Genomic DNA, 24,250 nt, shown 5'->3' on the forward strand with positions numbered 1-24,250 from the left:
AAAGTCATGGAAAAAAAAAGAGAGAGAGAGAGAGAGAGAGCAGATGAGACAGTGTGCGAGAGGATATGGAGGAGGACAAGAGGAGAAGGGAGGATGAAATGGAGTGACAACCGGGGCACTTCTCCACTATAGGAGTGAGCCTATCCTTCACCGTAATGATGATGGGCTGTGTTAGTTAAAAAGCAGCACCAAGTGTTGGTGGCGTTTAGTATGAAGACGGCTGGCTGGGGCAGATGGATGGCTCCCTGGCACAGGAGACAAGCAGGACATACTATAGCGAGAGGTGATATGATGAGAGAGAGAGAGAGAGAGAGAGAGAGAGAGAGATACCTATACTGACAGACACAAAGTAAAACGGCGATTTGACGAGAAATGGCCTCAGTCCCTGTTCATTTTCACAAGCTGTGCTTGCAGAGAGCTAACAGGTGGATAGTACCAATTTGTCAGAGATCTCATCAGATCTTTGTCTTGGTGAAATGTCCTAACAGAGGAACTTTCGATAGCGATCGAGAGGATCAACTTGTAAAAAATAACCCCAAAGCTTAATCTAAACACTGGTGTCTAGTCGTAGCATCTCGTTTATACTGTGCCGCTCCCTCCGCGAGGCTTATTTCTTTCCCTTCCTCCTCCCCGGCAGTTCCAATAAGTGTTTTTCAATTACTGCTGTCAGGAGGTAATCATGTGGTGATGAATAGTCTGATATCAAGCCTATATATTCATCTGCCCTCTTTGTTAGATTGTTTCTCAAGCACGGTGTGTGTGTGTGTGTGTGTGTGTGTGTGTGTGTGTGTGTGTGTGTGTGTGTGTGTGTGTGTGTGTGTGTGTGTGTGTGTGTCTGTCTGTCTGTCTGTCTGTCTGTCTGTCTGTCTGTCTGTCTGTCTGTCTGTCTGTCTGTCTGTCTGTCTGTCTGTCTGTCTGTCTGTCTGTCTGTCTGTCTGTCTGTCTGTCTGTCTGTCTGTCTGTCTGTCTGTCTGTCTGTCTGTCTGTCTGTCTGTCTGGGTGGCGTGTTCCCTCTTCAAAACTGCAGAAGGTAGATTAAATAAATGGAAAACTTAATAAATTATGACTGGTTTATTGTTTGGTTTTTCTTAACTATAAACAAACTAAACTAAACTGGTCTGAATTCACTGTCTCTGATGAGGAATAATATTATCGCCATTATATTTCTCTTCTCCAGACCTATTGGTAGTAATACCAAGGGGAAAAAAGTGGTCAAATATTATAATTAGAGACATTAAGTAGTAACAGCATTATGTAAAAACAACAACACAAAAACAACAGCTGAATAATTGTTCCAAACAAAAACACACCCAAGGCAGACAGAGAAAAACACGTTTTTCATTATCATAATTATTATTACTATTTTTGTGGTTATGTTAATAGAAAAATTAAACACATCATTATTAACACTATTATAGTTTCACAAGTGTTCATCAAAAGCCGTTATATAATGTTGATGTAATAAAAATAAAAAAAAGATTTCCACAATTAAGATGTTATGTTGGCTTAGGGAGAGAGTGGTGGAGAAAGAAACAAGGGACTAAAAGAGAGCAAAATGATCAGTGCTAATTGAACTTGAGTGTTAATTGAACTCTCTGACTTAAAGTATTACTGATGCTTTACAGTGAAAGCAGTAAAGAGAGAGAAACAGACCAAAAAATGCATAAGTTGGGGCAAAAAAAACAGCTGCAGACTCTCTTTCTAACCACCCATATCTCCCCCCATTCCCTCTACTCCCCCCTCTCTCTCTCTCTCTCCCTCTCTCCATCTATCACATCCAGCAGGTACCACAGGCCACTGGCCAAGCCTGTCCTCCCGTCATTAGCCTCCTGTTCTCCCCACGCGATCCATGTGGTTGCCCCTGCCTCCTCTCCCCAGCCCGACACCCCATAATAATATCTCTTTCAACCTTCACACCGTGATAAATAGGCGTGTGCAGAACAAAAGAAGGATGGAGGCAGAGAGGGAGGGAGGGAGGGTGGGAGGGAAAGGGAGGAAGAAAAGAGGGGAAAGTAGAGGGGGAATTACGGGTAAGAATCATAAAAAAGTGTGACCCTTTTTCACGTAGTCCTTCCTTTTGGAAAGCGCTGGGGGAACTTCCATTGCGTGCTGTTAAAAGAAGTTGCAACTAAAACTAAATATGTAATTTTGTGAAAATATTTATTGCGAACATTTTTCAGGATGTGCGCATGTTTTTTTTCCCTTTTTATTACCTTTCAATGAGTTACATGTGTTAAAGGATGTGCCATGCCATGCAGTCATTATGTGTAGGTGTAATTTCGAGGGGAATGGGGTAACACTCTTGAAGCAATGTCGTGAAAATATAGCACAGTTTAGAAGTAATATAATACGTCTCAATGCGTACATGACATTACATTGTATGAATGGGTTCTGCAACTTTTTCAGGCTGGCACACAAAAAGCTTCGAATTTTCTCTCATCCAGCAACTTAGACCCTTTGCGGTAATTCTGCTCCATCGTACGAAGATATCGGGCTTAAAACAGTATCGTCTCGTCACAAACCTTTGGTCTGAACTAAGCGTTAGACGCACCTATACGCTTCACTTAGTAATGTGGGACCTCAAATACGGTACACATAGTCAAATCAAATCTTTGGCTGCGCTCGTATAACCTTCCCACAGGCATGATGAAACATTCTAAGCAGTAAGCACTGAAGTGGAGGCGGTGACCCAGACTGACTCGAGATATCCTCTCACTCAGGAAGGAGGCAGACTAAAGTTAGTGCCCGGGGTCGGGTGGAGGAGCATCCAATTATTCTCAGTGAGGAACACGACTACATGTAGCAGCAGTACTGCACATGTCTACTTGTCATGTGTGTAGCCCCCCAACACACGACAGACTTACAACCTTCTAGAAAGCCCATGTGCCCTGTTGAAGCTCGCAGCTCCCTGAATTCTGAAGAGGAATTCGGGAGCTCCTGTACGGATTTAATCGAGTCTATCACAAACTTTATAATGGACTTCTGTTCTTTGAGCATTTAAAGGCATATATAGTATGTAACTTTGCCCTGTGTTTACATATAACAATATACACTGTACTTTTTTTATATCCATCATTTCCCTCTATACCACTAGTCCTCAGCCACTGGTGTAATGTTTACCTGCAGAAACATAAAAAATTTGTGTTTATGGTGTTTTCACTGTTTGTTTTGGTAGCCAAAAAACGTCACAGCGAGAGGGCTGCGTTTTTGCAGATAAACACCAGCACACTACTCCAGTGGCTGATAACTGCTGGTATACAGGGAAATTATCTGTAAAAAAAAGAAAATATGTATTGTTTTGTTATGTAAACACAGAGCAAAGTTACATACTATGCCTTTAACATTTAAAATAATGTTGGCACCACTAAGAGATGCAAAGGTTCCTGTCTGTTGGAGATCTTTGTTTCGTATGCCATCTTGCACTTTTGGTTTTTAATCGCATTTGGCATTTCACACAATTTATTTCATTTCATTTTATCATAAGCAATAATGCTAAAACTACTACTACTAATAGCAATAATTGCTAAAAAGGCAACCAGGACAACCAGCGGCATTTCCAGCCTGGTAAAAACAAAAAAAACACACAAAACGAAGGGGATGAGATGATTATGCAAATTCCCCTGAGACGTGTTTTGATTTTGATGTTTTAGTTGTAATTAAAAAGTCTCTCTCCTCTCCTCTGTCACAGTCACTGCTCTCATAATATCACTGTGATTTATTAGCACAGCCACAAATTAACAGCCCCCTTTTTTTCATCCCTGTGCCGAGATATGTGTTGTGATATTAACAGTATATTTAAACTGTTAAACAGTCGTTGTTTTGTCTGTGCCCTTGAGTTGTGCGCGCGCATGTGTGTGTGTGTGTGTGTGTGTGTGTGTGTGTGTGTGTGTGTGTGTGTGTGTGTGTGTGTGTGTGTGTGTGTGTGTGTGTGTGTGTGTGTGTGTGTGTGTGTGTGTGTGTGTGTGTGTGTGTGTGAGAGAGAGAGAGAGAGAGAGAGAGAGAGAGAGAGAGAGGTTGTGTACTTGTATTACTATACTTGTGAGGGCCAAATGTAAGTAAGTAAAATGTATTTGTAAAGTGAAAGCCAATAATGTGAAAGCCTGTAAGGACAGGTGAGTCTTTAACAATCTTTTGAAGATCTGCAATTTTTTTGCCAAATTTCCAGATTTCTTTGGCTGTTTTCAATGCTGTCCTAAAATTGATACTCACAAGTATAGCAATATAAACGTGTGTGTGTGTGTGTGTGTGTGTGTGTGTGTGTGTGTGTGTGTGTGTGTGTGTGTGTGTGTGTGTGTGTGTGTGTGTGTGTGTGTGTGTGTGTGTGTGTGTGTGTGTGTGTGTGTGTGTCGCCAATATGGCCTTTGATGTGAGCCATGCTGCTTTCATGTCAGCTGAAGGACTTTGGTTATGAAGCGAAAGTCACATCTCCATCACCTGCTGAGTCCCATCCTATTGAGGAGATCTGTCTGCACTGCAACTGTGTGTGTGTGTGTGTGTGTGTGTGTATGTGTGTGATTCTGCAGCAAGAAATGGAAAATACACAACAACTGCACTACCTACATCTATGTATCCTTCCTTCCCTTAACACACACCCTTCGTTCATCTCTGCCTCCTTCTCCCCCTGCTTGATTTAAGAGTTGCGCTCGCGGCTCTGACATTAGAACTTTGTGTGTGCGTTCATAGACTTGCACGCGCTGCTGCGCGCATGTGTGTGTGTGTGTGTGTGTGTGTGTGTGTGTGTGTGTGTGTGTGCGTGTGTGTGTGTGCGCATGAACTATGATTATTCAACTCTAATAGCTTTGTATTGCTGCCTCCCTGCTCTAACCATATCCGTTCTATGCAGACATTAATAAATGTGTGTGTGTGTGTGTGTGTGTGTGTGTGTGTGTGTGTGTGTGTGTGTGTGTGTGTGTGTGTGTGTGTGTGTGTGTGTGTGTGTGTGTGTGTGTGTGTGTGTGTGTGTGTGTGTGTGTACATATTGTGTGGCTCCACGTTGCTGCCCCAGACAGTAATATCGCCCATGCATACATTATCCATCTTGCCTATTATCCGGGACTCACGGCTGAAGAATTAAATTGTGGATGTTTGGCGTGGTGGTGTATTGAGGGGACGGGACTGGCGCCGCGTCCCCCTAGTCAGAGGTTAAGATAGCAATCAGGACAGGAGCGCAGATGGGGGCGGACATTTTTAATATTATTTTAATATCCGCAGTGGCTAGTAATTGTCAAAGGACTGTCCAATCCTCTGTGCTGTTTCTATAAGACATATCTAACATGTGGTTACCCCCAAAGGCTACATGGAGAGTTTATTTGTCTATATCTATCTATTTATCTATCTATATATCTATATATCTATCTATCTATATAGATATGCTATTTGTATTGCTTTTTAATTTGTATGTGCGTTTTCTTCCTATATTATGCAGTTAGTAAGGTGCATTTACACTTTACAATGTGCATCACATTCACCCATTCACACACACACACACACATTCACACACCGACTGCGGAGGAAACCATGCACTAACCTGCTCACCGGGAGCAATTTGGGGTTCAGTGTCTTGCTCAAGGACTCTTCGACACTAACCCTGCATGGGGGAGCCCGGGATCGAACTGGGAACCTTCCGTTTCTACCTCCTGAGCCACTGCCGACCTATATCTATCAATCCATCCATCTATCTATCTGTCTATCTATGCTATTTGTATTGCTTTTAAGTTTTAATGTGTATGTGCATTTTCTGCCTATATTATGCAGTTTGTGACATCATTCTTGAATACATGCAAAGGTGACTTTGATTTCGCTGTTCGATTTCACGCCTTCAAACTGAAATATCGTCTCTGTCGGGTGGAAGCCTCATAATGAACAAAACTGTTACTTTTAAGGATTCAAATTCAAAAATAGCAAAAGTAGCAGATCTACAAGCTCGAAACGCGTCGCTTGCAAATCTGCTACTTTTGATACTGTTGTGTGACGCTGTACTCTGACAAGAGGTTTCTGCCCGACAGCAACGATATATAACCCATAATATTCCACGGAACCCCCGAAATCCAGATCTACAACCACTGGTCCAGGGTCAGCATAGGACAGTAAAGGGAACTGACACCAAAAATAGCCTGCCTGTTCTGCATGCTCCATGCTGTTATGCATCAATCTATCAGCCAACCTTATTACTATTCAGATTATACACACACACACACACACACACACACACACACACACACACACACACACACACACACACACACACGCACACACACACACGCACACACACACGCACACACACGCTATTCAGATTAGAAGCTATAGGTGGACGGGACGTTGAGGGGAGAAGCGGAGACATCGGTGACCTTTTCAATCCCTGTCGGACACTTTGAGTCGGCACTGAATCCATCTCAGCCAGACGCTCCTGATAGTTGATTTCCCTGCAACCTGTCCCATGTCCCTCACATCCACCAGGCAGCCTATTGTAATGTATGCAGATTGCATTTGTTCACTTTGTGTGTTTTTTTTTTTTGGCACTTTCTCCCTCTTCCTGCAAAGTACATGTGGGACAGGCCTTTGAATGAGAAACACTGTAGACACACAATCTAGTATCAGAAACGGAGGTGATTGTTTGGTGATTGTTTGCAACACACTCACAGGCACACACATGAAAGCATGCGTGTGCAGGCGCGCGCGCACACACACACACACACACACACACACACACACACACACACACACACACACACACACACACACACACACACACACACACACACACACACACACACACACGCACGCAAACAGATAGTGCTCTGTTGTGCATCCACGGTCACAGTGTAATTATACAGATTATTAATTTACATATTATTAATATACTTTTGTAGTTGTTGCTCATTAGCGGTCCAATGAAAGAGAGAACACATACTGTACACAATTAAAAGCTCTCTCGTGCGCATGCACACGTTCATACACATACACGCGTGCGTGCGTGCGTGCGCGAGCACACACACACACACAAAGTTGCATGTAAACATAGGGGTCCTTGGGTCCTTGGAGGGGTTCCAGGGGGTTCCTCTGCGAAATGTGTTAATACAGCATCACAATCATTTTAAGCACTCTATCCATTTTTACTTTGGCTATTCAAAAATAGCAGATCTACAAGCTCATGAAAAAAAAAATATGGAAAACTTTTAATAATTTTGCATTTTTCAAATATGTTTTTGTGAAAACGAAAATGCAAAAAACAACAACAAAGACTTTTTAGAAAGGTCTCTACTTTACGGGTTCAAAGACGGCGGAGTAGTGTTGATATAGGTGCAAATATGTTAAAAGTTAATATCGTCTCTGTCGGGTGGAAACCTCATATGTCCAAAACTATTGCTTTTCACAGTATTCAAATTAAAAAATAGCAAAAGTAGCTTATCGAAAAGCTCAAAACGTGAAGCTTCGACAGCGTTTCAAGCTTGTGGATCTGCTTTTGATGCTTTTGTGTGATGCTGTAGTATGATCAAGTAGGGCGTTAGTAGTAGTAGTTAGAATATGGAGATTTCCACCCGACAGCAACGATATGTGTTTTATAATGAAAACATCTTAGTGTGGATGTGGCCTCTGTGTTCTATCCACCAGCATACTGTCACGCACGCACAGTTTACACACACACACACACACACACACACACACACACACACACACACACACACACACACACACACACACACACACACACACACACACACACACACACACACACACACACACACACACAGAGACACACACACACACACACACAGACACATGACACACACATACACACACACACTTCCCACGTGGAAAAGTCAGCAGATGCCCACACACAAAGAGGCCAGAGAGGGGAGCAGAGGAAGGCAGATGACTTAATCGAGTGATCGGACAAGAGCTAGGAAGCGCTAGAGAGAGAGAGAGAGAGAGAGGATTCATTAGGATGCAAATGAGCGGGGGAGCGATTAACGTGGCATGAGAGATTGAAAGAGATACTGTGTATGATGAAAAGCAGAGACAGAAACAGAGAGAGAGAGGGAGTGAGATTGAGTCATCTCTCCTTTTCAGCGAGGGCTTCCACACTGAAAGGAAGGTGGACAGTCAAAACGTCGAGCTGCCAGAGACCCAGGCGTCAGGAGCAATTAATTTTTACAGGCGATGACTACCGGTTTACAATACAAGGACTCATCTCTCTGTCCAAATGATTTCACACAAAGATGAAGACTTGCAGCTCACATTCACCTTCTGCACAGTTGTATTGATGTAGGATCCCCCACTTCCCCCGATTATAATGGATTTGCCGTGTCGCTGCAAAGACACAATTGTGTGGATTTATTCATTCAGGTCTATAGATCACACTTTGCTGTGCACTTATTTAACGTTTCTAGTCTTATCTCTCAGGGCATCTCATCAGTAGGGTTGGATCCTTTAGTATTTTAACGTTTGCGATTTTAACGATTCCGGTTCCTGAAAACAGAAGAGAAAGAAAGAAAACGCAAGAAAACAGAGCTCATGCTCATGGGTCCCAAGGCGCAGCTTCAGAAGATTGGAGATTTTCTCCTCCATGTGGATGGCGGCTCCATCTCTCCATCCCCTGAGGTTCGCAACCTGGGTGTCATCCTGGACTCTACCCTCTCCTATCAATCCCACATCAAATCTGTTACCAAATCTGCCTTCTTCCACCTCAAAAAGAATTCCAGACTCCGGCCGTCCAGGGCTTTGTTGGCCGCCCCCAAAAAAAAGCCCCGGACAGACTGCAGTATGTGCAAAACTCAGCTGCCAGAGTGCTCACCCTTACCAAACCCTGGCAGCACATCACACCCACCCTCAAACACCTCCACTGGCTTCCGGTTAAGTTCCGCATCACCTACAAACGGCTCCTCCTCACCTATAAAGCTCTCCATGCCCTAGCCCCATGGTACATGTCAGACCTCCTTGAGTATTACTCCCCAGCGTGGAACCTGAGGTCTTCTGACTTGGGGCCCCTTACTATCCCTCACAGCAAAAGCGGACCTTTGAAAGGCGGACCTTTTGAAAGGCACTATATAAATTCAAGTTATTATTATTATTATTATTATTAACGATTCCCTCTCAACGGTCTGATGTCTTGACGGTTCCCTTTAACGATTCGTATATTTGGAAAAAATCTATGTAATATAGTGTACAAATGAAACTAAATTTGGTTCCATTTCTTTCCAAATTTGGTTCCACTCAGAGTTATGATGTTCCTTGAAATGTAAAAGTTTGGGAACCGCCTACCAATGCTGACAGTGTGATAAACCGGTTTCAGGAAACTGTTCCAAATGTGATGCAACCGATTAATTAAACAAACTAATGCTAATGCATGCATCATTTGGGGAGAAGAGCTTCATGAGACGGACATACATACAAGCCTTGGCAGCTATCACCCCTATTAGAATTTAATTCTGACAGGTGCATTTTACTTGCTCATATTTAAATGAACGCTCAGGATTTTGTCTGTTGTCAAATATAATAAACATTGGTGTAATGGTGTAAAAAGAATCTCTTGTGTTTAATTATGTAATCAGTCCTTATATTGTACATACTGAATCAGGATCTCGAACTTTCAGCGGAGGAAAAAAAGCCTCCTTGATCTAATAAATCACGATGGAAATGAAGGCATCAGGGCTTTCCCCCCTCACCTGGTGAGGTCACACTGCAGTAAAAACTGCAAGAAAACGTTTTTTAAAGAAAAAAAAACATTTTCACTTTTTGAGAGTTAACTGAACTCTCAGGATTTTACTATGTAGAAGAGGCTGTGGCAAGGACCTGAATTGGCCCCCGTGTGACAGCTCTATGAGTCATTATCTTCTCTGTAAGGAGATAGTGAGGAGATGGGCTAGTTAACCAGGAACTGTCTTAATTAAGGTCATTAATAAACCAGACCAACACCACCAGTCCTCTGGGACAGCCAAAGTGTGCGTGTCCATGTGCGTGTGTGTGTGTGTGTGTATTACTATACTTGTGAGGACCAAATGTCCCCACGAAATATGGCAGAATAAGAAAAATGGTTGGGCCATTTTCCTGGTCCTCACAAGAAAAATGGTTGTTTTATGGTTATAAGAGATTTTAGATTTTTTTAAAGGTTTACAATTAGAAAAGGATTCAGGTTGGGGCTAGGATTAGACATTTAGATTAGACATTAGACAGTCGATATTGGTACAGTTCTATCAGAGAGGATAAGTCCTAGTTAAAAATAATAGAGAGGTAAGAAAAATCCCCGCCCATCCACTTGTATGGAGTTGCTCACCCAGCGCAAACTCCCTTTTCACCCCTTCTTCCGGGGTGGGAAATGTGATGGGCGGGGCTTATTTGGGGCCTATGTGACACCTTTTGCGTCACAGAGGTGACACGTTTTGCGTCACCTCTGTGCACAATCTCTTTGCGCAACCCTGTGCGCAAGCTCGTGAGTCGAGCCCATTGGTCGAAACCGTTTTTGCTCGTTCATGTGTCTGGTCCCAGCAGTAATAAGCTGCACTATACCTATGATTGGCCAGCATGTCCAATGCGCTTCATTGCTCCCTCTCGCTTCTGGGGGCTTGCTCTATTCAGAGCTTCAAGCCTCCAACTGAGAAGGAAATCATAGACACAATTATGTGTGTTCAGCTGCTGGTCATGATGAGGTCAGGTCTAACCCAATAATCAAAACTAGTCTTTGTTAAGCCTTTGACCCACATCTTCTTCACCAAATCTTTGGAAACTGGACTCGCAGATGATACAAAGTTTTCCCTATTTTATACTTAGTTGTGTGGCGATAACACACTCCGAATAATTGCCGATCTACAAGCTCATAACGCGTCGCAGCACAATGCCTCGTGAGCTTTTTCTGCTATTTCTTTTGCTATTTTGAGGTATTTTCAATGCTGTCCTAAAATTATAAAGCAATACAAACCTGTGTGTGTGTGTGTGTGTGTGTGTGTGTGTGTGTGTGTGTGTGTGTGTGTGTGTGTGTGTGTGCGTGCGTGCGTGCGTGCGTGCGTGCGTGCGTGCGTGCGTGCGTGCGTGCGTGCGTGCGTGCGTGCGTGCGTGCGTGCGTGCGTGCGTGCGTGCGTGTGTGTGCGTGTGGGGGGGTCTATTCTCTCTCTTTCTCTTTCTCTTTCCCTTTCTCTTTCTCTCTCTGTCTACTGACCTCCAACTATCCTTAACCACTTTCCACCTGGAGTCCCTATTTTGGGCATGTCATTATATTGTCAAACATAGTCAAATATTTTCACAAATGTTCAATATTTTTCAAAAATAGCAAAACTATCAGATCTACAAGCTATAAGGTCTGCTCCCCCCCCCCCCCCCACACTATTCGTCTTACGATGAAGTATATATAGGTTTAAGAGGGTGCCTGGGGAGTTCCTGCCACTCCCTCTGTGTCTTAGGGGCTGAGACTCTTCATAAAACAGAAATATGTAGTGGCAAGGCCTAAAGCCAGGGGCCAAATAAAAACTAGCCAAGTGTCTTGTATGGAGCCCATCCATCCACATCATAAAACAACACTCTTTATTTGTGTTCTCACTCTGTCACTCCACTGGCTGCTCAGCTCGCCTTAGACACTGGGATCTTCCACTGGTCTATAAATCCATCCCAACACACTCACTCCTTCACTGTTCCACCGTTCCTCTCTCTCTCTCTCTCTCTCTCTCTCTCTCTCTCTCTCTCTCTCTCTCTCACCCTCTCTTTCTCTGTTTCAACGTCTCTCTCCCTTCCTCTCACTCTCCCTCCATATTGCTCTCTTTCCTCCTCATCCTCTCTTTCTCCCTTTTCTTCCCCTCTCTCTCTCCCCCTCTCTCTCTCCTCCTCTCGGCCCCACTCCTCTTTGAGTGTTTCACGGTGCATCATCCTAGATTTATTTTCCAAATATACTGCAGTGAAACCTACTGTGCCTGTTGTTGTTTTGGGGAGGAGGGAGAGGATGTGGGGGGGATTTAGTCCCCGTTAAAAAGAGTTATGTACGCCCAGGCGCTTTACGTTCCCTGCCTCACGGTAACAGGGCGTTCCCCCGACATATTTCACCCCTTCAGGCCTTCTCCTAATCCACATATCAATCTACAGCACGCCTGTGGAAACAGCATTTACACCCGTGCGGCAAGAGCAAGACACAGCTCTCTTGTCATGGAACGGTCTGACAGAGATCGTTGTCCGTTTAGAGACAAGCCTAACGTTGCTGTAATTTTGCCTAAATAGCTGGTAGCTATAGTCAAAACCCTGCCACCAAACACGGTTTGTTTGAACAGAATTCAGAGACACTGTAGTTTATCTGGGCACAGAGGCACAAAAACACAGAGCAGAAAACAGCTACTTTTGATTGTTAACATAATGTGAACAAAGATGAGGCATGCCAGCAACACAACTTCCATGTTCATGAGCCAACTCCCTCCCCACACTGTGGTAGAATCCCAGCAGAACTACCATTTTTGTTCACTGGGTCAGTTTTTCATTCACAGTAATGTTTAACCTATAGAGCAGTGGTTCTCAACTTTTTTCAGGCTGCGACTCCCCAAAATAATGATATTTGAACTAGGTATCCCCCACCCTGACAAGCACTTGGAATCGTAGAAGTTGAGGTGTTAAATTTAGTTTGACTCTGTTCCACAGATAAATATTGTGAAAATAGCCGAGCTGCGAGGCGTTGTGAGCTTGTGGATCAGCTATTTTCAAATCTTTCTTATATTATTTGACAATTTGGCCAATGTTTGACCAGTCTTTATAATATAGTTTGTTGGTTACTTTTGATGCAGTGTCTTGAGACAACTTGTGATTTGACACTTTAATAAAATTGAATTGAAATTGAAATTGAAAGTCTTTTTCTTTTCTTTCTTTTTTTTTGGTTATTAAAAAGGTCTTAAAAGTCCTTAAATTGTCACTTCACTGTCATCTGGGGACCCCACCAAAATCATGTGGGGACCCAAGGGTGGGTGACTGACGTTATCGACAACTGACGTCACAGACAACTGACATCACAGACGACTGACGTCACTGAGCACGTGAACCTTTCTATACTTCTAGTGTTCTAGTGTTTTTCATGGCTGCCAGTTCCCACCTGATGTTATGTGGGAGTTCTGACTGCTCCAGACTGTACTGAATAACTGCTAGCTTGCATAGTGTCTTCAGTGTAGGACTTAAATCTAAGATGTGCAGGTCATCAGACTCTTCCAAGAGTCCTTTGTATCCTCCAATGAAGATGATACGATCTCCCGCCGTGCAACAGTAGATATGTTGTATCTGAGAAGGGCCTTTCCCCTTGGGCTCAACCATCTTCCAGGAGAGGGTCTCTAGATTGAATTTCCACAGATCATCGAAGTACCAGTGGAATTTGTAGTGACCATATATGTACAGCTCTCCATTGTAGGTAAAGGTGGAACTAAGACTGCCTTGTAGCTGTGTAGAAGGTATGCTCAGCCAGCAGTTGGTCTCTGTGTCAAACACAAACATGTGGGTGGTGCTGTTGTCCATCCAGCTACACAACACAAACATCTTCGTTCCGATGATGGTGGCAGAGGGTCTTGAAACTGGTGGTGGAGTGCCTCTGGTTTTAATTAAAGACCAGACCATTGTGGCGGTGTCCAACTTGTAGAGGTCATTCGTTTTTCCAGTCACCTTGATACCTCCATAGATATACATGAACTTCCCCATGGCACAGGCTGAGTGGTTATACCTCACCTCTGGAACAGTTCCAGAAACCTTGGGTTTTAACCATCTGTGGGTGTCGACATCAAATGCATAGAGCATGTTGCAGAACGGAAGACCCCCCCAGATGTAGATGACATCCGTTATGAGCAGAGCTGTGTGGTGCCAGCGGCCGGAGGGAACCTCAACAGGACGTTGTCCTCTTCCATTTGTCACTGGGGGCAACTTCATCCAGCGTAAAGACACTGTGTGGAAGATGTGCACTTCAATCTGATCACTGTTCTTTTCATATCCATTTCCAATGCAGTACACCTTGTGTCCTATTGCAACAGCACCATGTCTGTTTGGGATTGGTTCTACCGATACTGTTCCTAGATGCACTGTCCAGTGAAACATACTAACACACCAACACCACCGACAAACAGTGTCTCCAAGTACAGGAATTACTTAGTTGATAACACTCTCTTAATCCTAAAAGCTTGCTAAATGATGTTTTGTTTATTTGACCCATGTTAAAGGGCAACTGCACGGTTTTGATGACAGTGTGATGTCATTGCATTATGATGTCATTATGTGACGGACAGTTGCCCAGAACCGCTTATCCAACCTATATGCCCTTATATGGGCATATATATTTATGCCCATATATGGAGATCCCTGATGTCATCAGTATATGCCCATATATGGGCATATACTGATGACATCAGGGATCTCCATATATGGGCATAAAAGGGACACGGACTGACAGATACAGAGATCTCCATATATGGGCATAAAGATCTCAATACATGGGGTGGATTCTGCTGGGGAGGGAATTCCCCCTTAGGCTAGTGCAGTGATTCTCAACCTTTTTCTTTTCAAGGATCCCCATTTAATACCATTTTCATTACTGGCACCCCAGTCTACACAGTAAAATCCTCACTGTTTATTTACCTCTGAGAGGGTACAAATGGAACCAATGGTGTGCAAATGTGAGGTTCCTAGGACCCTATGTTGAGGGTCCTAGGAAGCCACTCTACCCCCGAGCCACTGCCGCCCAGTATTTGTTAAAGGTAGGGTAAGTGATATTTTTATGTTAAAAGTGTTAAATATCTATATATTCTGATAGTATGCATTGCTATAAAGTATTTGTTCAGTAACAGGAGTCTCCATGTCTCTCTAGCTTTTTAGAAAACAGAAAATGCGTTTTCAGGTCGGGATACCAATTATTATCCAGTCAGGAGAGAGAACTCACACAAGATAAAGGATAAACAAGTGAAATTGGAAGTGATGACACAAAGAAATGAGCAGACACAATTAGAACTGAAACACTATAAAATGTCAGCTGATAAATGGGTACTCTCTCCTGATTGGCTTAAATTTGGCCACCCACCTGAAAATGTATTTTCAGTTTAATAAAGAGTTGGAGAGACGGGGAGACCTCTGTTACTGGACAAACACTCTATATAGCAATGATTACTATCAGAATATAGTGCTTTAACCTTTTAACAAAAAAACGTTTTGTTTTAACCAAAACATATCACTTACTCTACCTTTAACATAAGTGGTCAGATCGGTACATTTTCAGAGCATGTTTCTTTCATCACAATGAACATTTTTAAGGTTTTAAAGGTCCTATGACATGCTGTTTTTGAGTCCGGGGACCCCCAGAAGCAAAGATTTGAGTTTAAAATGTTCGCTTTAAAATATATATATATATTTATAAATAAAAAATAGACCAATTTGGCCAATGTTTGAACAATTTTTATAGTAGGCCTATAGTTTGTTGATTACTTTTGATGCAGTAATGGTCTTTTTCTTTTCTTTTTCTTTTTTTAGGTAATAAAAAGGTCTTAAAAGTCCTTAAATTGTCACTTGACTGTCTCTTCCAGACCAGCGCTGCCAGCACTAACGAATGCGTGCGCACAACAATGTGCGCATAAAATAGTGTTTGTGAATAAATAAGGCCTATAGATGATATGTGATAAGCAAATTATCCCCAGGCATTCGTTGTTGACCTTCTTATTCAACCTCGTCTGCATCTGATATGCCTGCTTATCGTTTGGATAAGCTCAGACAGCAACAAAATGCCCAGGTGATAATCTATATTTATATTTACATCAAACTTTACAGAGGGAGAGCACTTACGTACGCACACGCGCACGCAAGCACGCACACGCGCACGCACGCACGCACGCACACACGCACACGTGCATGCATGCATGCACACACGTGCATTTCTTACGTGTGACCTTTGGTATTTGCTGGGTAAAGGTCAGGACCCACAGATGTGTGAGATGTGCCAGTGGACTTATTTTATCAAGGCCTGGAGTGCACATGCACACACAGACGCACGCATGCACACACACACACACACACACACTATGAACCCGGCTGGAGGTCTCTCTCTCTACCTGTTGATGTGCAGTGGGATAAAGAGAGAGAGAGAGAGAGAGAGAGAGTTATGTCACACTATCTCTCTTTATTTGTCTCTGGCCATCGGCAACAGCTGTCCATTCATCCTCTCTCCATCATGTTTCTCAGTTCGTCTTCAATCGTGCTGTTTTCTCTCAAGCTGCTTTTCTTTGTATCAGGTCTACCCCATCACCTCTCTCTCTCTCTCTCTCTCTCTCTCTCTCTCTCTCTCTCTCTCTCTCTCTCTCTCTCTCTCTCTCACTCTTCTCTGGACATGCCTCTGCCTCTCTTCTCTCCTTTCTTCCCTCCGTCAGTTTCTCTCTCTCCCTCTATTTCTCTCTTCCTTCCTCACCGCCACCCCCCCCCACCTCTCATTCTCCATCCTTCCTCCTCTCCCTCCCTCCGCCCATCCACTGCTCATCCCCCCCTTCTGCCTTCTTCTCCATCTCTTTTTACTGTCTCTCTCTCCCCTGCCTCTTTGACCCCCCCTTTTTCCCTCTCTCTTCTCTCTGCCCCCCCCCCCTCTCTCTCTCTCTCTCTCTCTCTTGTCCGTCTCTGCAGGCTGTGTGTGTGTGTCAGGGCTGTATGTTAATGACAGTTGACAGATAGTTGAAGGGCACGGGCTGCTCCCTGTCAGCCCTGTTTTGGACTCATAATTATTTCAACCAGTGTCACATCACTGTCACCCTCTCTCGCTTAGCACTCACTCTAACACGCGCGCGCCCGCACACACACACACACACACGCACACACACACACACACACACACACACACACACACACACACACACACACACACACACACACACACACACACACACACACACACACACACACACACACACACACACACACAGAGGCAGGTTTGTATTACTATACTTGTGTGGACATCCACATTTTAGGATGGCATTGAAAATATCTGAATGTAGCCCCTCCCCAATAAGACAAAAACATGCAGATCTACAAGCTAATCCTAACATCAACCTGAATCTTTTCCAATTTTAAGTCTATCAAAAAAATACATTTTTAATCATAAAACGACAATTTCTCTGGTATGGACCACAAAAAGGGTCCTCACAACGTTTATTACTCAAATTTTATCTGGCCCTCACAAGTATAGTAATACAAACACACGCACACACAGGGGCCCTCCACCCGCCTCTCTGCTGAGCCTGGAGGATAGGATTCTGTGTGTGTGTGTGTGTGTGTGTGTGTGTGTGTGTGTGTGTGTGTGTGTGTGTGTGTGTGTGTGTGTGTGTGTGTGTGTGTGTGTGTGTGTGTGAATGTATGCGTGCGTGCGTGCGTGTGCGTGTGCGTGCGTGTGTCTGGCAGTGAGCGTCAGGAGGCTGTCAGTCGACCTCACCGTTAGCCGTTTCCCTGCCAAGACAAGCATCGTCGCCACGCGGTAACCGTTGCTGTGGCGCTCGTCTCCGTGGTAACAAACCAGGCAGGGCGTCGTGTGGCTGGTAGAGCGACATGTCGGCGGCGTGGTGGAGAGGTTGACGCCCCCCTCCCCCCCTCCTCCTTTTCTGACAACGCAGCCAAAATAATATCTGCACCATTTGTTCCACCGCAGGCTAAGGGGGCGCAGAGCGGATTTAATGTTTGATTGGAGCAGAATTTAACGGTTAATTCGACTGAGATTAAATTCACTAAACCCCCCGATGACTTGACTGGAAATATCCTACATCAGTGGTTCTCAACATGTGGGCCGGGGACCACTGGTGGGCCGCGAGGGTATTGCAAGTGGGCCCCCAAATAATTGCCAAAACACTAAGATTTGAATAATAATATCGTTGCTGTCGGGCCGAAACCTCTTATCTCCATATTTTAACTTTTTGTGTTTTTTCTGAAAACATTTTGGGGTCCTCGACATGAAAATGTTTGAGAACCACTGTTCTAAAGTCCCATTTATTCTGCTGCCATTCCTTCAGCTTGAACCACCATCCTCCATGTGAACGGAGGACAAAGGCCGAGATGGACAGAAAGACATGGAGCAGCAGAGAGAGAGAGAGAGAGAGAGAGAGAGAGAACAAAGACAATAAAAGACAGAGGGTGTCTGTATGGAAGAGAAACACTGCAGGTAAGCAAGAAAAAGAGAAAGACTGAAATGAGGAATAGATAGGGGAGAGAGAGAGAGAGAAGGGAAGCAATCAATGATTTAAACAGTAATGCAGCTCTTTGTATTCACTGTCACACTCCCACTCTGTGCAGACAACACACACACACACACACACACACACACACACACACACACACACACACACACACACACACACACACACACACACACACACACACACACTCATGCGCACACACGCACGTGTGCACACATCACAACTGCCTCACACATACAACACAAAAGCTGTCGTGTGCATTCCACAACACAATGTGCTTTGCACCCACTCAAACAGAATGACACACACAATTGCAGACACTAAAACGTGCACGCACACACACACACACACACACACACACACACACACACACACACACACACACACACACACACACACACACACACACACATAGACACAAACACACGCACATTTGCACATGCACACACACATGCTCAGTCTCCATCTTGGAGCTGTCTGTGACGTAGCTTCGCCTCCTCTCTGTCTCTCAGACTGTTACTCACACCATCCAGTCACTCCTACTTACGTAATGTACTGTGTCCTCCCCTCTCTCTCTCTGTCTATCTCTCCATTTATCTATCTGTCCATCTCTCACTCCATCTGCCGTGGTCCACGCTACCCTTCACTCCACCCCTAACACCTCTGTGTCTCTCTCTCTCTCTCTCTCTCTCTCTCTCTCTCTCTCTCTCTCTCTCTCTCTCTCTCAAACACACACACACACGCTTCAAGACTCTCTCTCTCGTATGCTGTCCATCTCTCCATCTCTGTGTTTATGGCTCACATTTAGACAATGTGCATTGGCATAAAGTCACACGCAGACGCATGTACATCTGGACACACACACACACACACACACACACACACACACACACACACACACACACACACACACACACACACACACACACACACACACACATACACACACACACACACACACACACACACACACACACACACACACACACACACACACACACCACACACACACACACACACATACACGCACACACGCACGCACACACGCACACACGCACATGCACACACAGACACACACACGCACACGCACACGCACACGCTCAAACCCACACATCCAGATATACATACATGCACATGAGCATACGCGGAAGCCGGGAGCATCAAAAATCCCTCTGTCTGTGTCAGCCTGCCCCCCCCCCCCTTCTCTCTCTATGTTGGTCTATCTCTCTCTCTCTCTCTGTCTCTATTTCTGTCTGTCTCTGTCTCGGTTTGTCTCTCACCCTCCTCCCTCCCCTCTCCTCTCCTCTCTCTCTCTCTCTCTCTCTCTCTCTCTCTCTCTCTCTCTCTCTCTCTCTCTCTCTCTCTCTCTCTCTCTCTCTCTCTCTCTCTGTCTCTCTCTCTCTCTCTCTCTGTCCTATTCCCTTCCTCCCTCAGTCCTTGACTCTCCTAGTTGCAGGCTTCAAGTTAAATTAAGGCGGGCTGACAAACAAATTAAATCTGTCACATCCTGTTTGCATGGACCAGACAGGAAGTCGATAGAGGCGGCCATATTGGTTAGCCGGAGTTCTAATCACACTCCAGTGCCATGGCAACGCTGAGAGCGGAGGGTTGAGGGGGTCGAGGAATGCGCGGGGAAACGGGGTGGGCTTCTCAACACCACGCAACACATGCATGGAGCTGCTGCTGTGGCGTGTGGAAATGTCACTCCATGATCACACACACTCCTGGGAAGCAATCCTTAACCACATGAACCCTGCTGTCCCTGTACTGAGCATGTCATAATAGATTCTGGAGCGTTGGGTTTCAACCTGTGGGGCTGGGGCCCACTGGTGGGCCGTGAGGATATTGCAAGTGGGCCCCCAAATAATTGGCAAAACACAAATATTTTATTTTTTGATAACACTGCCGTGTTAACACATTGACTGCTATAGACGTAATATTACGTCATCTCAAATCCAACGCTTGATCGCCGATGATGTAATATTACGTCCTCTGGTGTTTTTAGTGATTACGCTAGAGCGTGCTCTTCGACAAACTTTGAATGATGCCTTGACTTCCAGAGAAGGATACACCCGGAAATGACGTCATCTAAAGCATTTCACCCCGTCCGCTACAATGTTATCATATTTATAAAAATTCATTTACCTCTGATTTCTTTTCCCAGATTGCATTTTTGGTGAAAACGAGCTATATTCACAGAACTACAGAACGGACAATCGCGGTTACAATTTTCCGGCGGAAAGAAGAGAGACTTGTCTTTCCACCGAGACATCGTTTGTTTACATCCGCGTTGAAAAAAAAATAAGGTAAAACCGCTGGCAGTGGCGGATGAATTAATTCATTAATAACTGGCAATGAATGTGTTAAGTGGTCAGATGGGGAGCCCGTCAAAGCGTTTGAGATTTTAAAGTGAGCCCTGATGATGTTGATAAACACTTTAACGGCGACTCGGCGACAGATATGCTGCGTCGCCTTCTATCTTTTGTTGCTGACAGTGTTTACACTGAACACGGCATAAGGGTCCATTCCAAACCCCTGGTGGTCTGTAACATCGCAACACTGTGAGCTTGTAGATCTGCTATTTCTTTGTGAAGAGATTATAAAATAAAATAAAATACGAAAATAGCATTTTATTCTGTAATAAACGGATGTGTTGAGTTATAGGAAACATAGCAATGATAGTATACACAAAAGTGCACAACCTTTTCTGGATCAGGGCCCACTAGAAAATCTTGAAATTGTTAAGTGGCCAGATGGGTGGGCTGTGTGCATTTTCAGGGCATATTTATTTTAATGATCAATCAATTGATAGTGTTCCGGCTTGGATCAATGGAACTAATAAGTTCCTATTTATTGCTATCAAAAGAAAACTACTTTTTATTCCTTTTTTCTTTTTACATTATTTTTTAATATTAATGTTATATTATCTTTAAAATCTTAAGTGTTTTGCCAATAACCTTTCGGAGGTTGACAATCTCTGGTCTAATCTACCTTGTGTGCAAGTGCAAGCACACGTGCACATACACATCGTTAGAGCCACAAAGTCACACATGCAAGATGAGGAGGGAGGGTCAAAGGTCACCATTCTGCCCTTGTCTTTAGCCTCTGCCTGTCACATCAATACATACACACACACACACACACACACACACACACACACACACACACACACACACACACACACACACACACACACACACACACACACACACACACACACACACACACACACACACACACTCCCTGTAGAGTGGTAGCTAATCTCAGTGACATGAGTCAGAGGCATATGCCAGGGGCGGAGTATGTTAAGGTCAAAGGTGAGAGTTCAAGCCACCTGCAGGGTTTAGTTTAACCCTGCAATATCCAGATACACACATACTCAACATACATACACACACACGCACGTACGTACGCACACACGCACACACGCGCACGCACACACACACACACACACACACACACACACACACACACACACACACACACACACACACACACACACACACACACACACACACACACACACACACACACATACAGAAAGGACAAAAGAGGACAAAACAACTTGACATTGGCTCATGTCATGTGGGCCTTTTGACCCCAAATAAATAATATTCAATCCGCCACACATGGATCCTCCTGCAATGGCAAAAGTTAACCACTTAATCCCTATATGACTGGGGTCCCCCAGGGGTCTATACTTGGTCCCCTCCCCTTTTCCCTTTACTACAAAGCTCCTATTTTTTTTATTGTTTTGGGGAACGTGTGCGTTAATAATGTTCTTAACATTGGTCCACATTGGAACCTTGTCAGTTCAGTCGGCGGATTTAATATATTGCATATAGTATTTAAAACATACTCAAATGTGATCAGTTTCAGTATCCACCGTCTGTCCTTTCTTATCGACACATCCCATCCATCCATTCCTACTTCCCTGCCAACACAGTAAAGTCCTCAGTGTTAATATAACTCAAAGATTGTACAAATGGAACCAAATGGACCCGTTTAGATTCCCTTTGTACTCTCTTGAGTTACAAATGGCTAAATTAACCTCGTGGATTTTTACTATACTTCCTCCTCTCCCTCAGGTCAACTCATGTTTACTCATTTGACCCCTCTGGTCTCCCTGTTTAAAAATACATGAGCAATAAAGAAGGATGCATGTCTCTCCCTCTTTCGCTCAGTCGCTTTCTCTCCACCTCTGTTTCTGACCCCCCGGCACACACTCTCTCTTGCTCTTTTTGTGACTCTTTAACACTATCTCCCACCCTCAATCCATCTGTCCGTCCGTATCCGTCCGTCCATCCATCTGTCCATGTTTGTCTAGAGCTCATTGAGACTGTAAAAGGAAATGGAAATGGGCCATCATGACCCCTTAGTGACTGAGGTGACTAACTGATATCCTCTCAGTCAACATTGACACTTCCTAGGTTGCAAGTGAAGGAAGCTGTCATGGGACTCCGTATCCTACAGGGCTTTCAGCCTGGTAAACCATCCCGGTCGCGTGAATTCACATTTTCATGTGTCTGCAGAAGACACATGAAAATGTGAATTCACGCGACCGGGATGGTTTACCAGGCTGCAGGGCTTTGAGTCCGGATGGGAGCGGTGGGGTGGGCATCTTCATTTGTTTTCATTTGACAACACACTCTGCCATCAGTGACCAGCACCACCATTTGTCATATTCTAGTGTGTACCTCTACTAATAGTATGAGTAATATTAAAGTATTTATCTCTCTCTATCTTTCTCCTGGACTGGAGAGACTGCAGGATTCCTTGTTTGATCCCCATGCTCTGCCTGGTATTTTGTCTTTGAGCAAGACACTGAACCCTGAACTACTTCCAAGGTGGAGGCTGGTCCCTTGCATGGTTACCTCTGCTGTTGGTGTGAATCCTACTATAAATGAGCGAAATCTCATGTCCGTCCGAAAGAAGTGCCACATAGACCTAAAAGCTTGGGAAGACATGGCAACAGACAGGGTGACCTGGAGAAACCTTGTCCGTGAGGGTGCTGCACAGTATAATGATGACCTCCGCCATGCTGCACAAGACAAGCGCAGACTCAGGAAGGAGAGAGCAACCACCAAACAGGTGTTTATAGTCATACTCGACTACGAGTGACCGCCGATGGGATGATGATGTTGAGTTTGCGTATCTCGAGAACCGTCCGACTTCAAACCGGGCTCGCGCCTCGCCGTCGAACCGAGGAAATGCATATTGCATAACCGGATGGGGCATGAATTTCCAATATGAATTTGACTCTCTAAAAACCATGCCTCTCTCTTCCCCAATGTGACAGGTAGCAACAGCAACAACAACAACAACGACAACAACAAAAAAGATACAAAATGTGACTCCTACATTGAGCTCCTTTCAATGTCAAATTCCGCATCATCGGCTGAAGAGATACAACTGCGTCATTAAACAGACGTCTGGAAATGTATGTCAGGTATAACCAAAGAAAAAGAAAAAGGAGAAAAAGAAGAAAAAACTATAGCAAGGACAAATGTTTTAAATCAGTGGGACAGCCATCAATCTTTCCCCAGATCAATTACCTAGAGGCCAGGGGATCAGGGATAAAGGAAGCACGGGGTTAATCTGCGGAAATTATTTTGTTATTAATAATAATTTCTCACATATCTACCGGCCGGGGAAGACGGACTAAAATGCTAATCAAAGCTGATGGGAGAGTCTGTCTTTGCGCATCGGAAAATGTCCTCCCCTCCTCCCCCATTCGCTTTATAAATGGCTTGCAGTGGATTCCGCTCCTATGTGCAATGACGAATGCAGTCGACGAATTCAATATATTGGTCTCACTGCGTTTTTGATTTTGTTGCTGCCAGGCAGAGACCTTGTATGTCCATATTTCAACTTTTTATGTTTTTTTTGTAAATGAATGCCCTACTTAGTATGCCCTAGTGACGCACAAAAGTAGTAAAAATAACAGATCTACAAGCTCACGATGCATCGCGATGCGACGCGTTGTGAGCTTGTAGATTTTTTTAATGATAATAAAAAAGGAATGGTTTCTACCCGACAGCAACGATTTGAAATGCGAGTCCGTTCCTCCCGGCAGGTCAACGTTCCGCCCTGTTCTA

This window comes from Gymnoscopelus braueri, assembly GCF_963280865.1.
Source record: "Gymnoscopelus braueri genome assembly, chromosome: 10".
NCBI lineage: Eukaryota > Metazoa > Chordata > Actinopteri > Myctophiformes > Myctophidae > Gymnoscopelus > Gymnoscopelus braueri.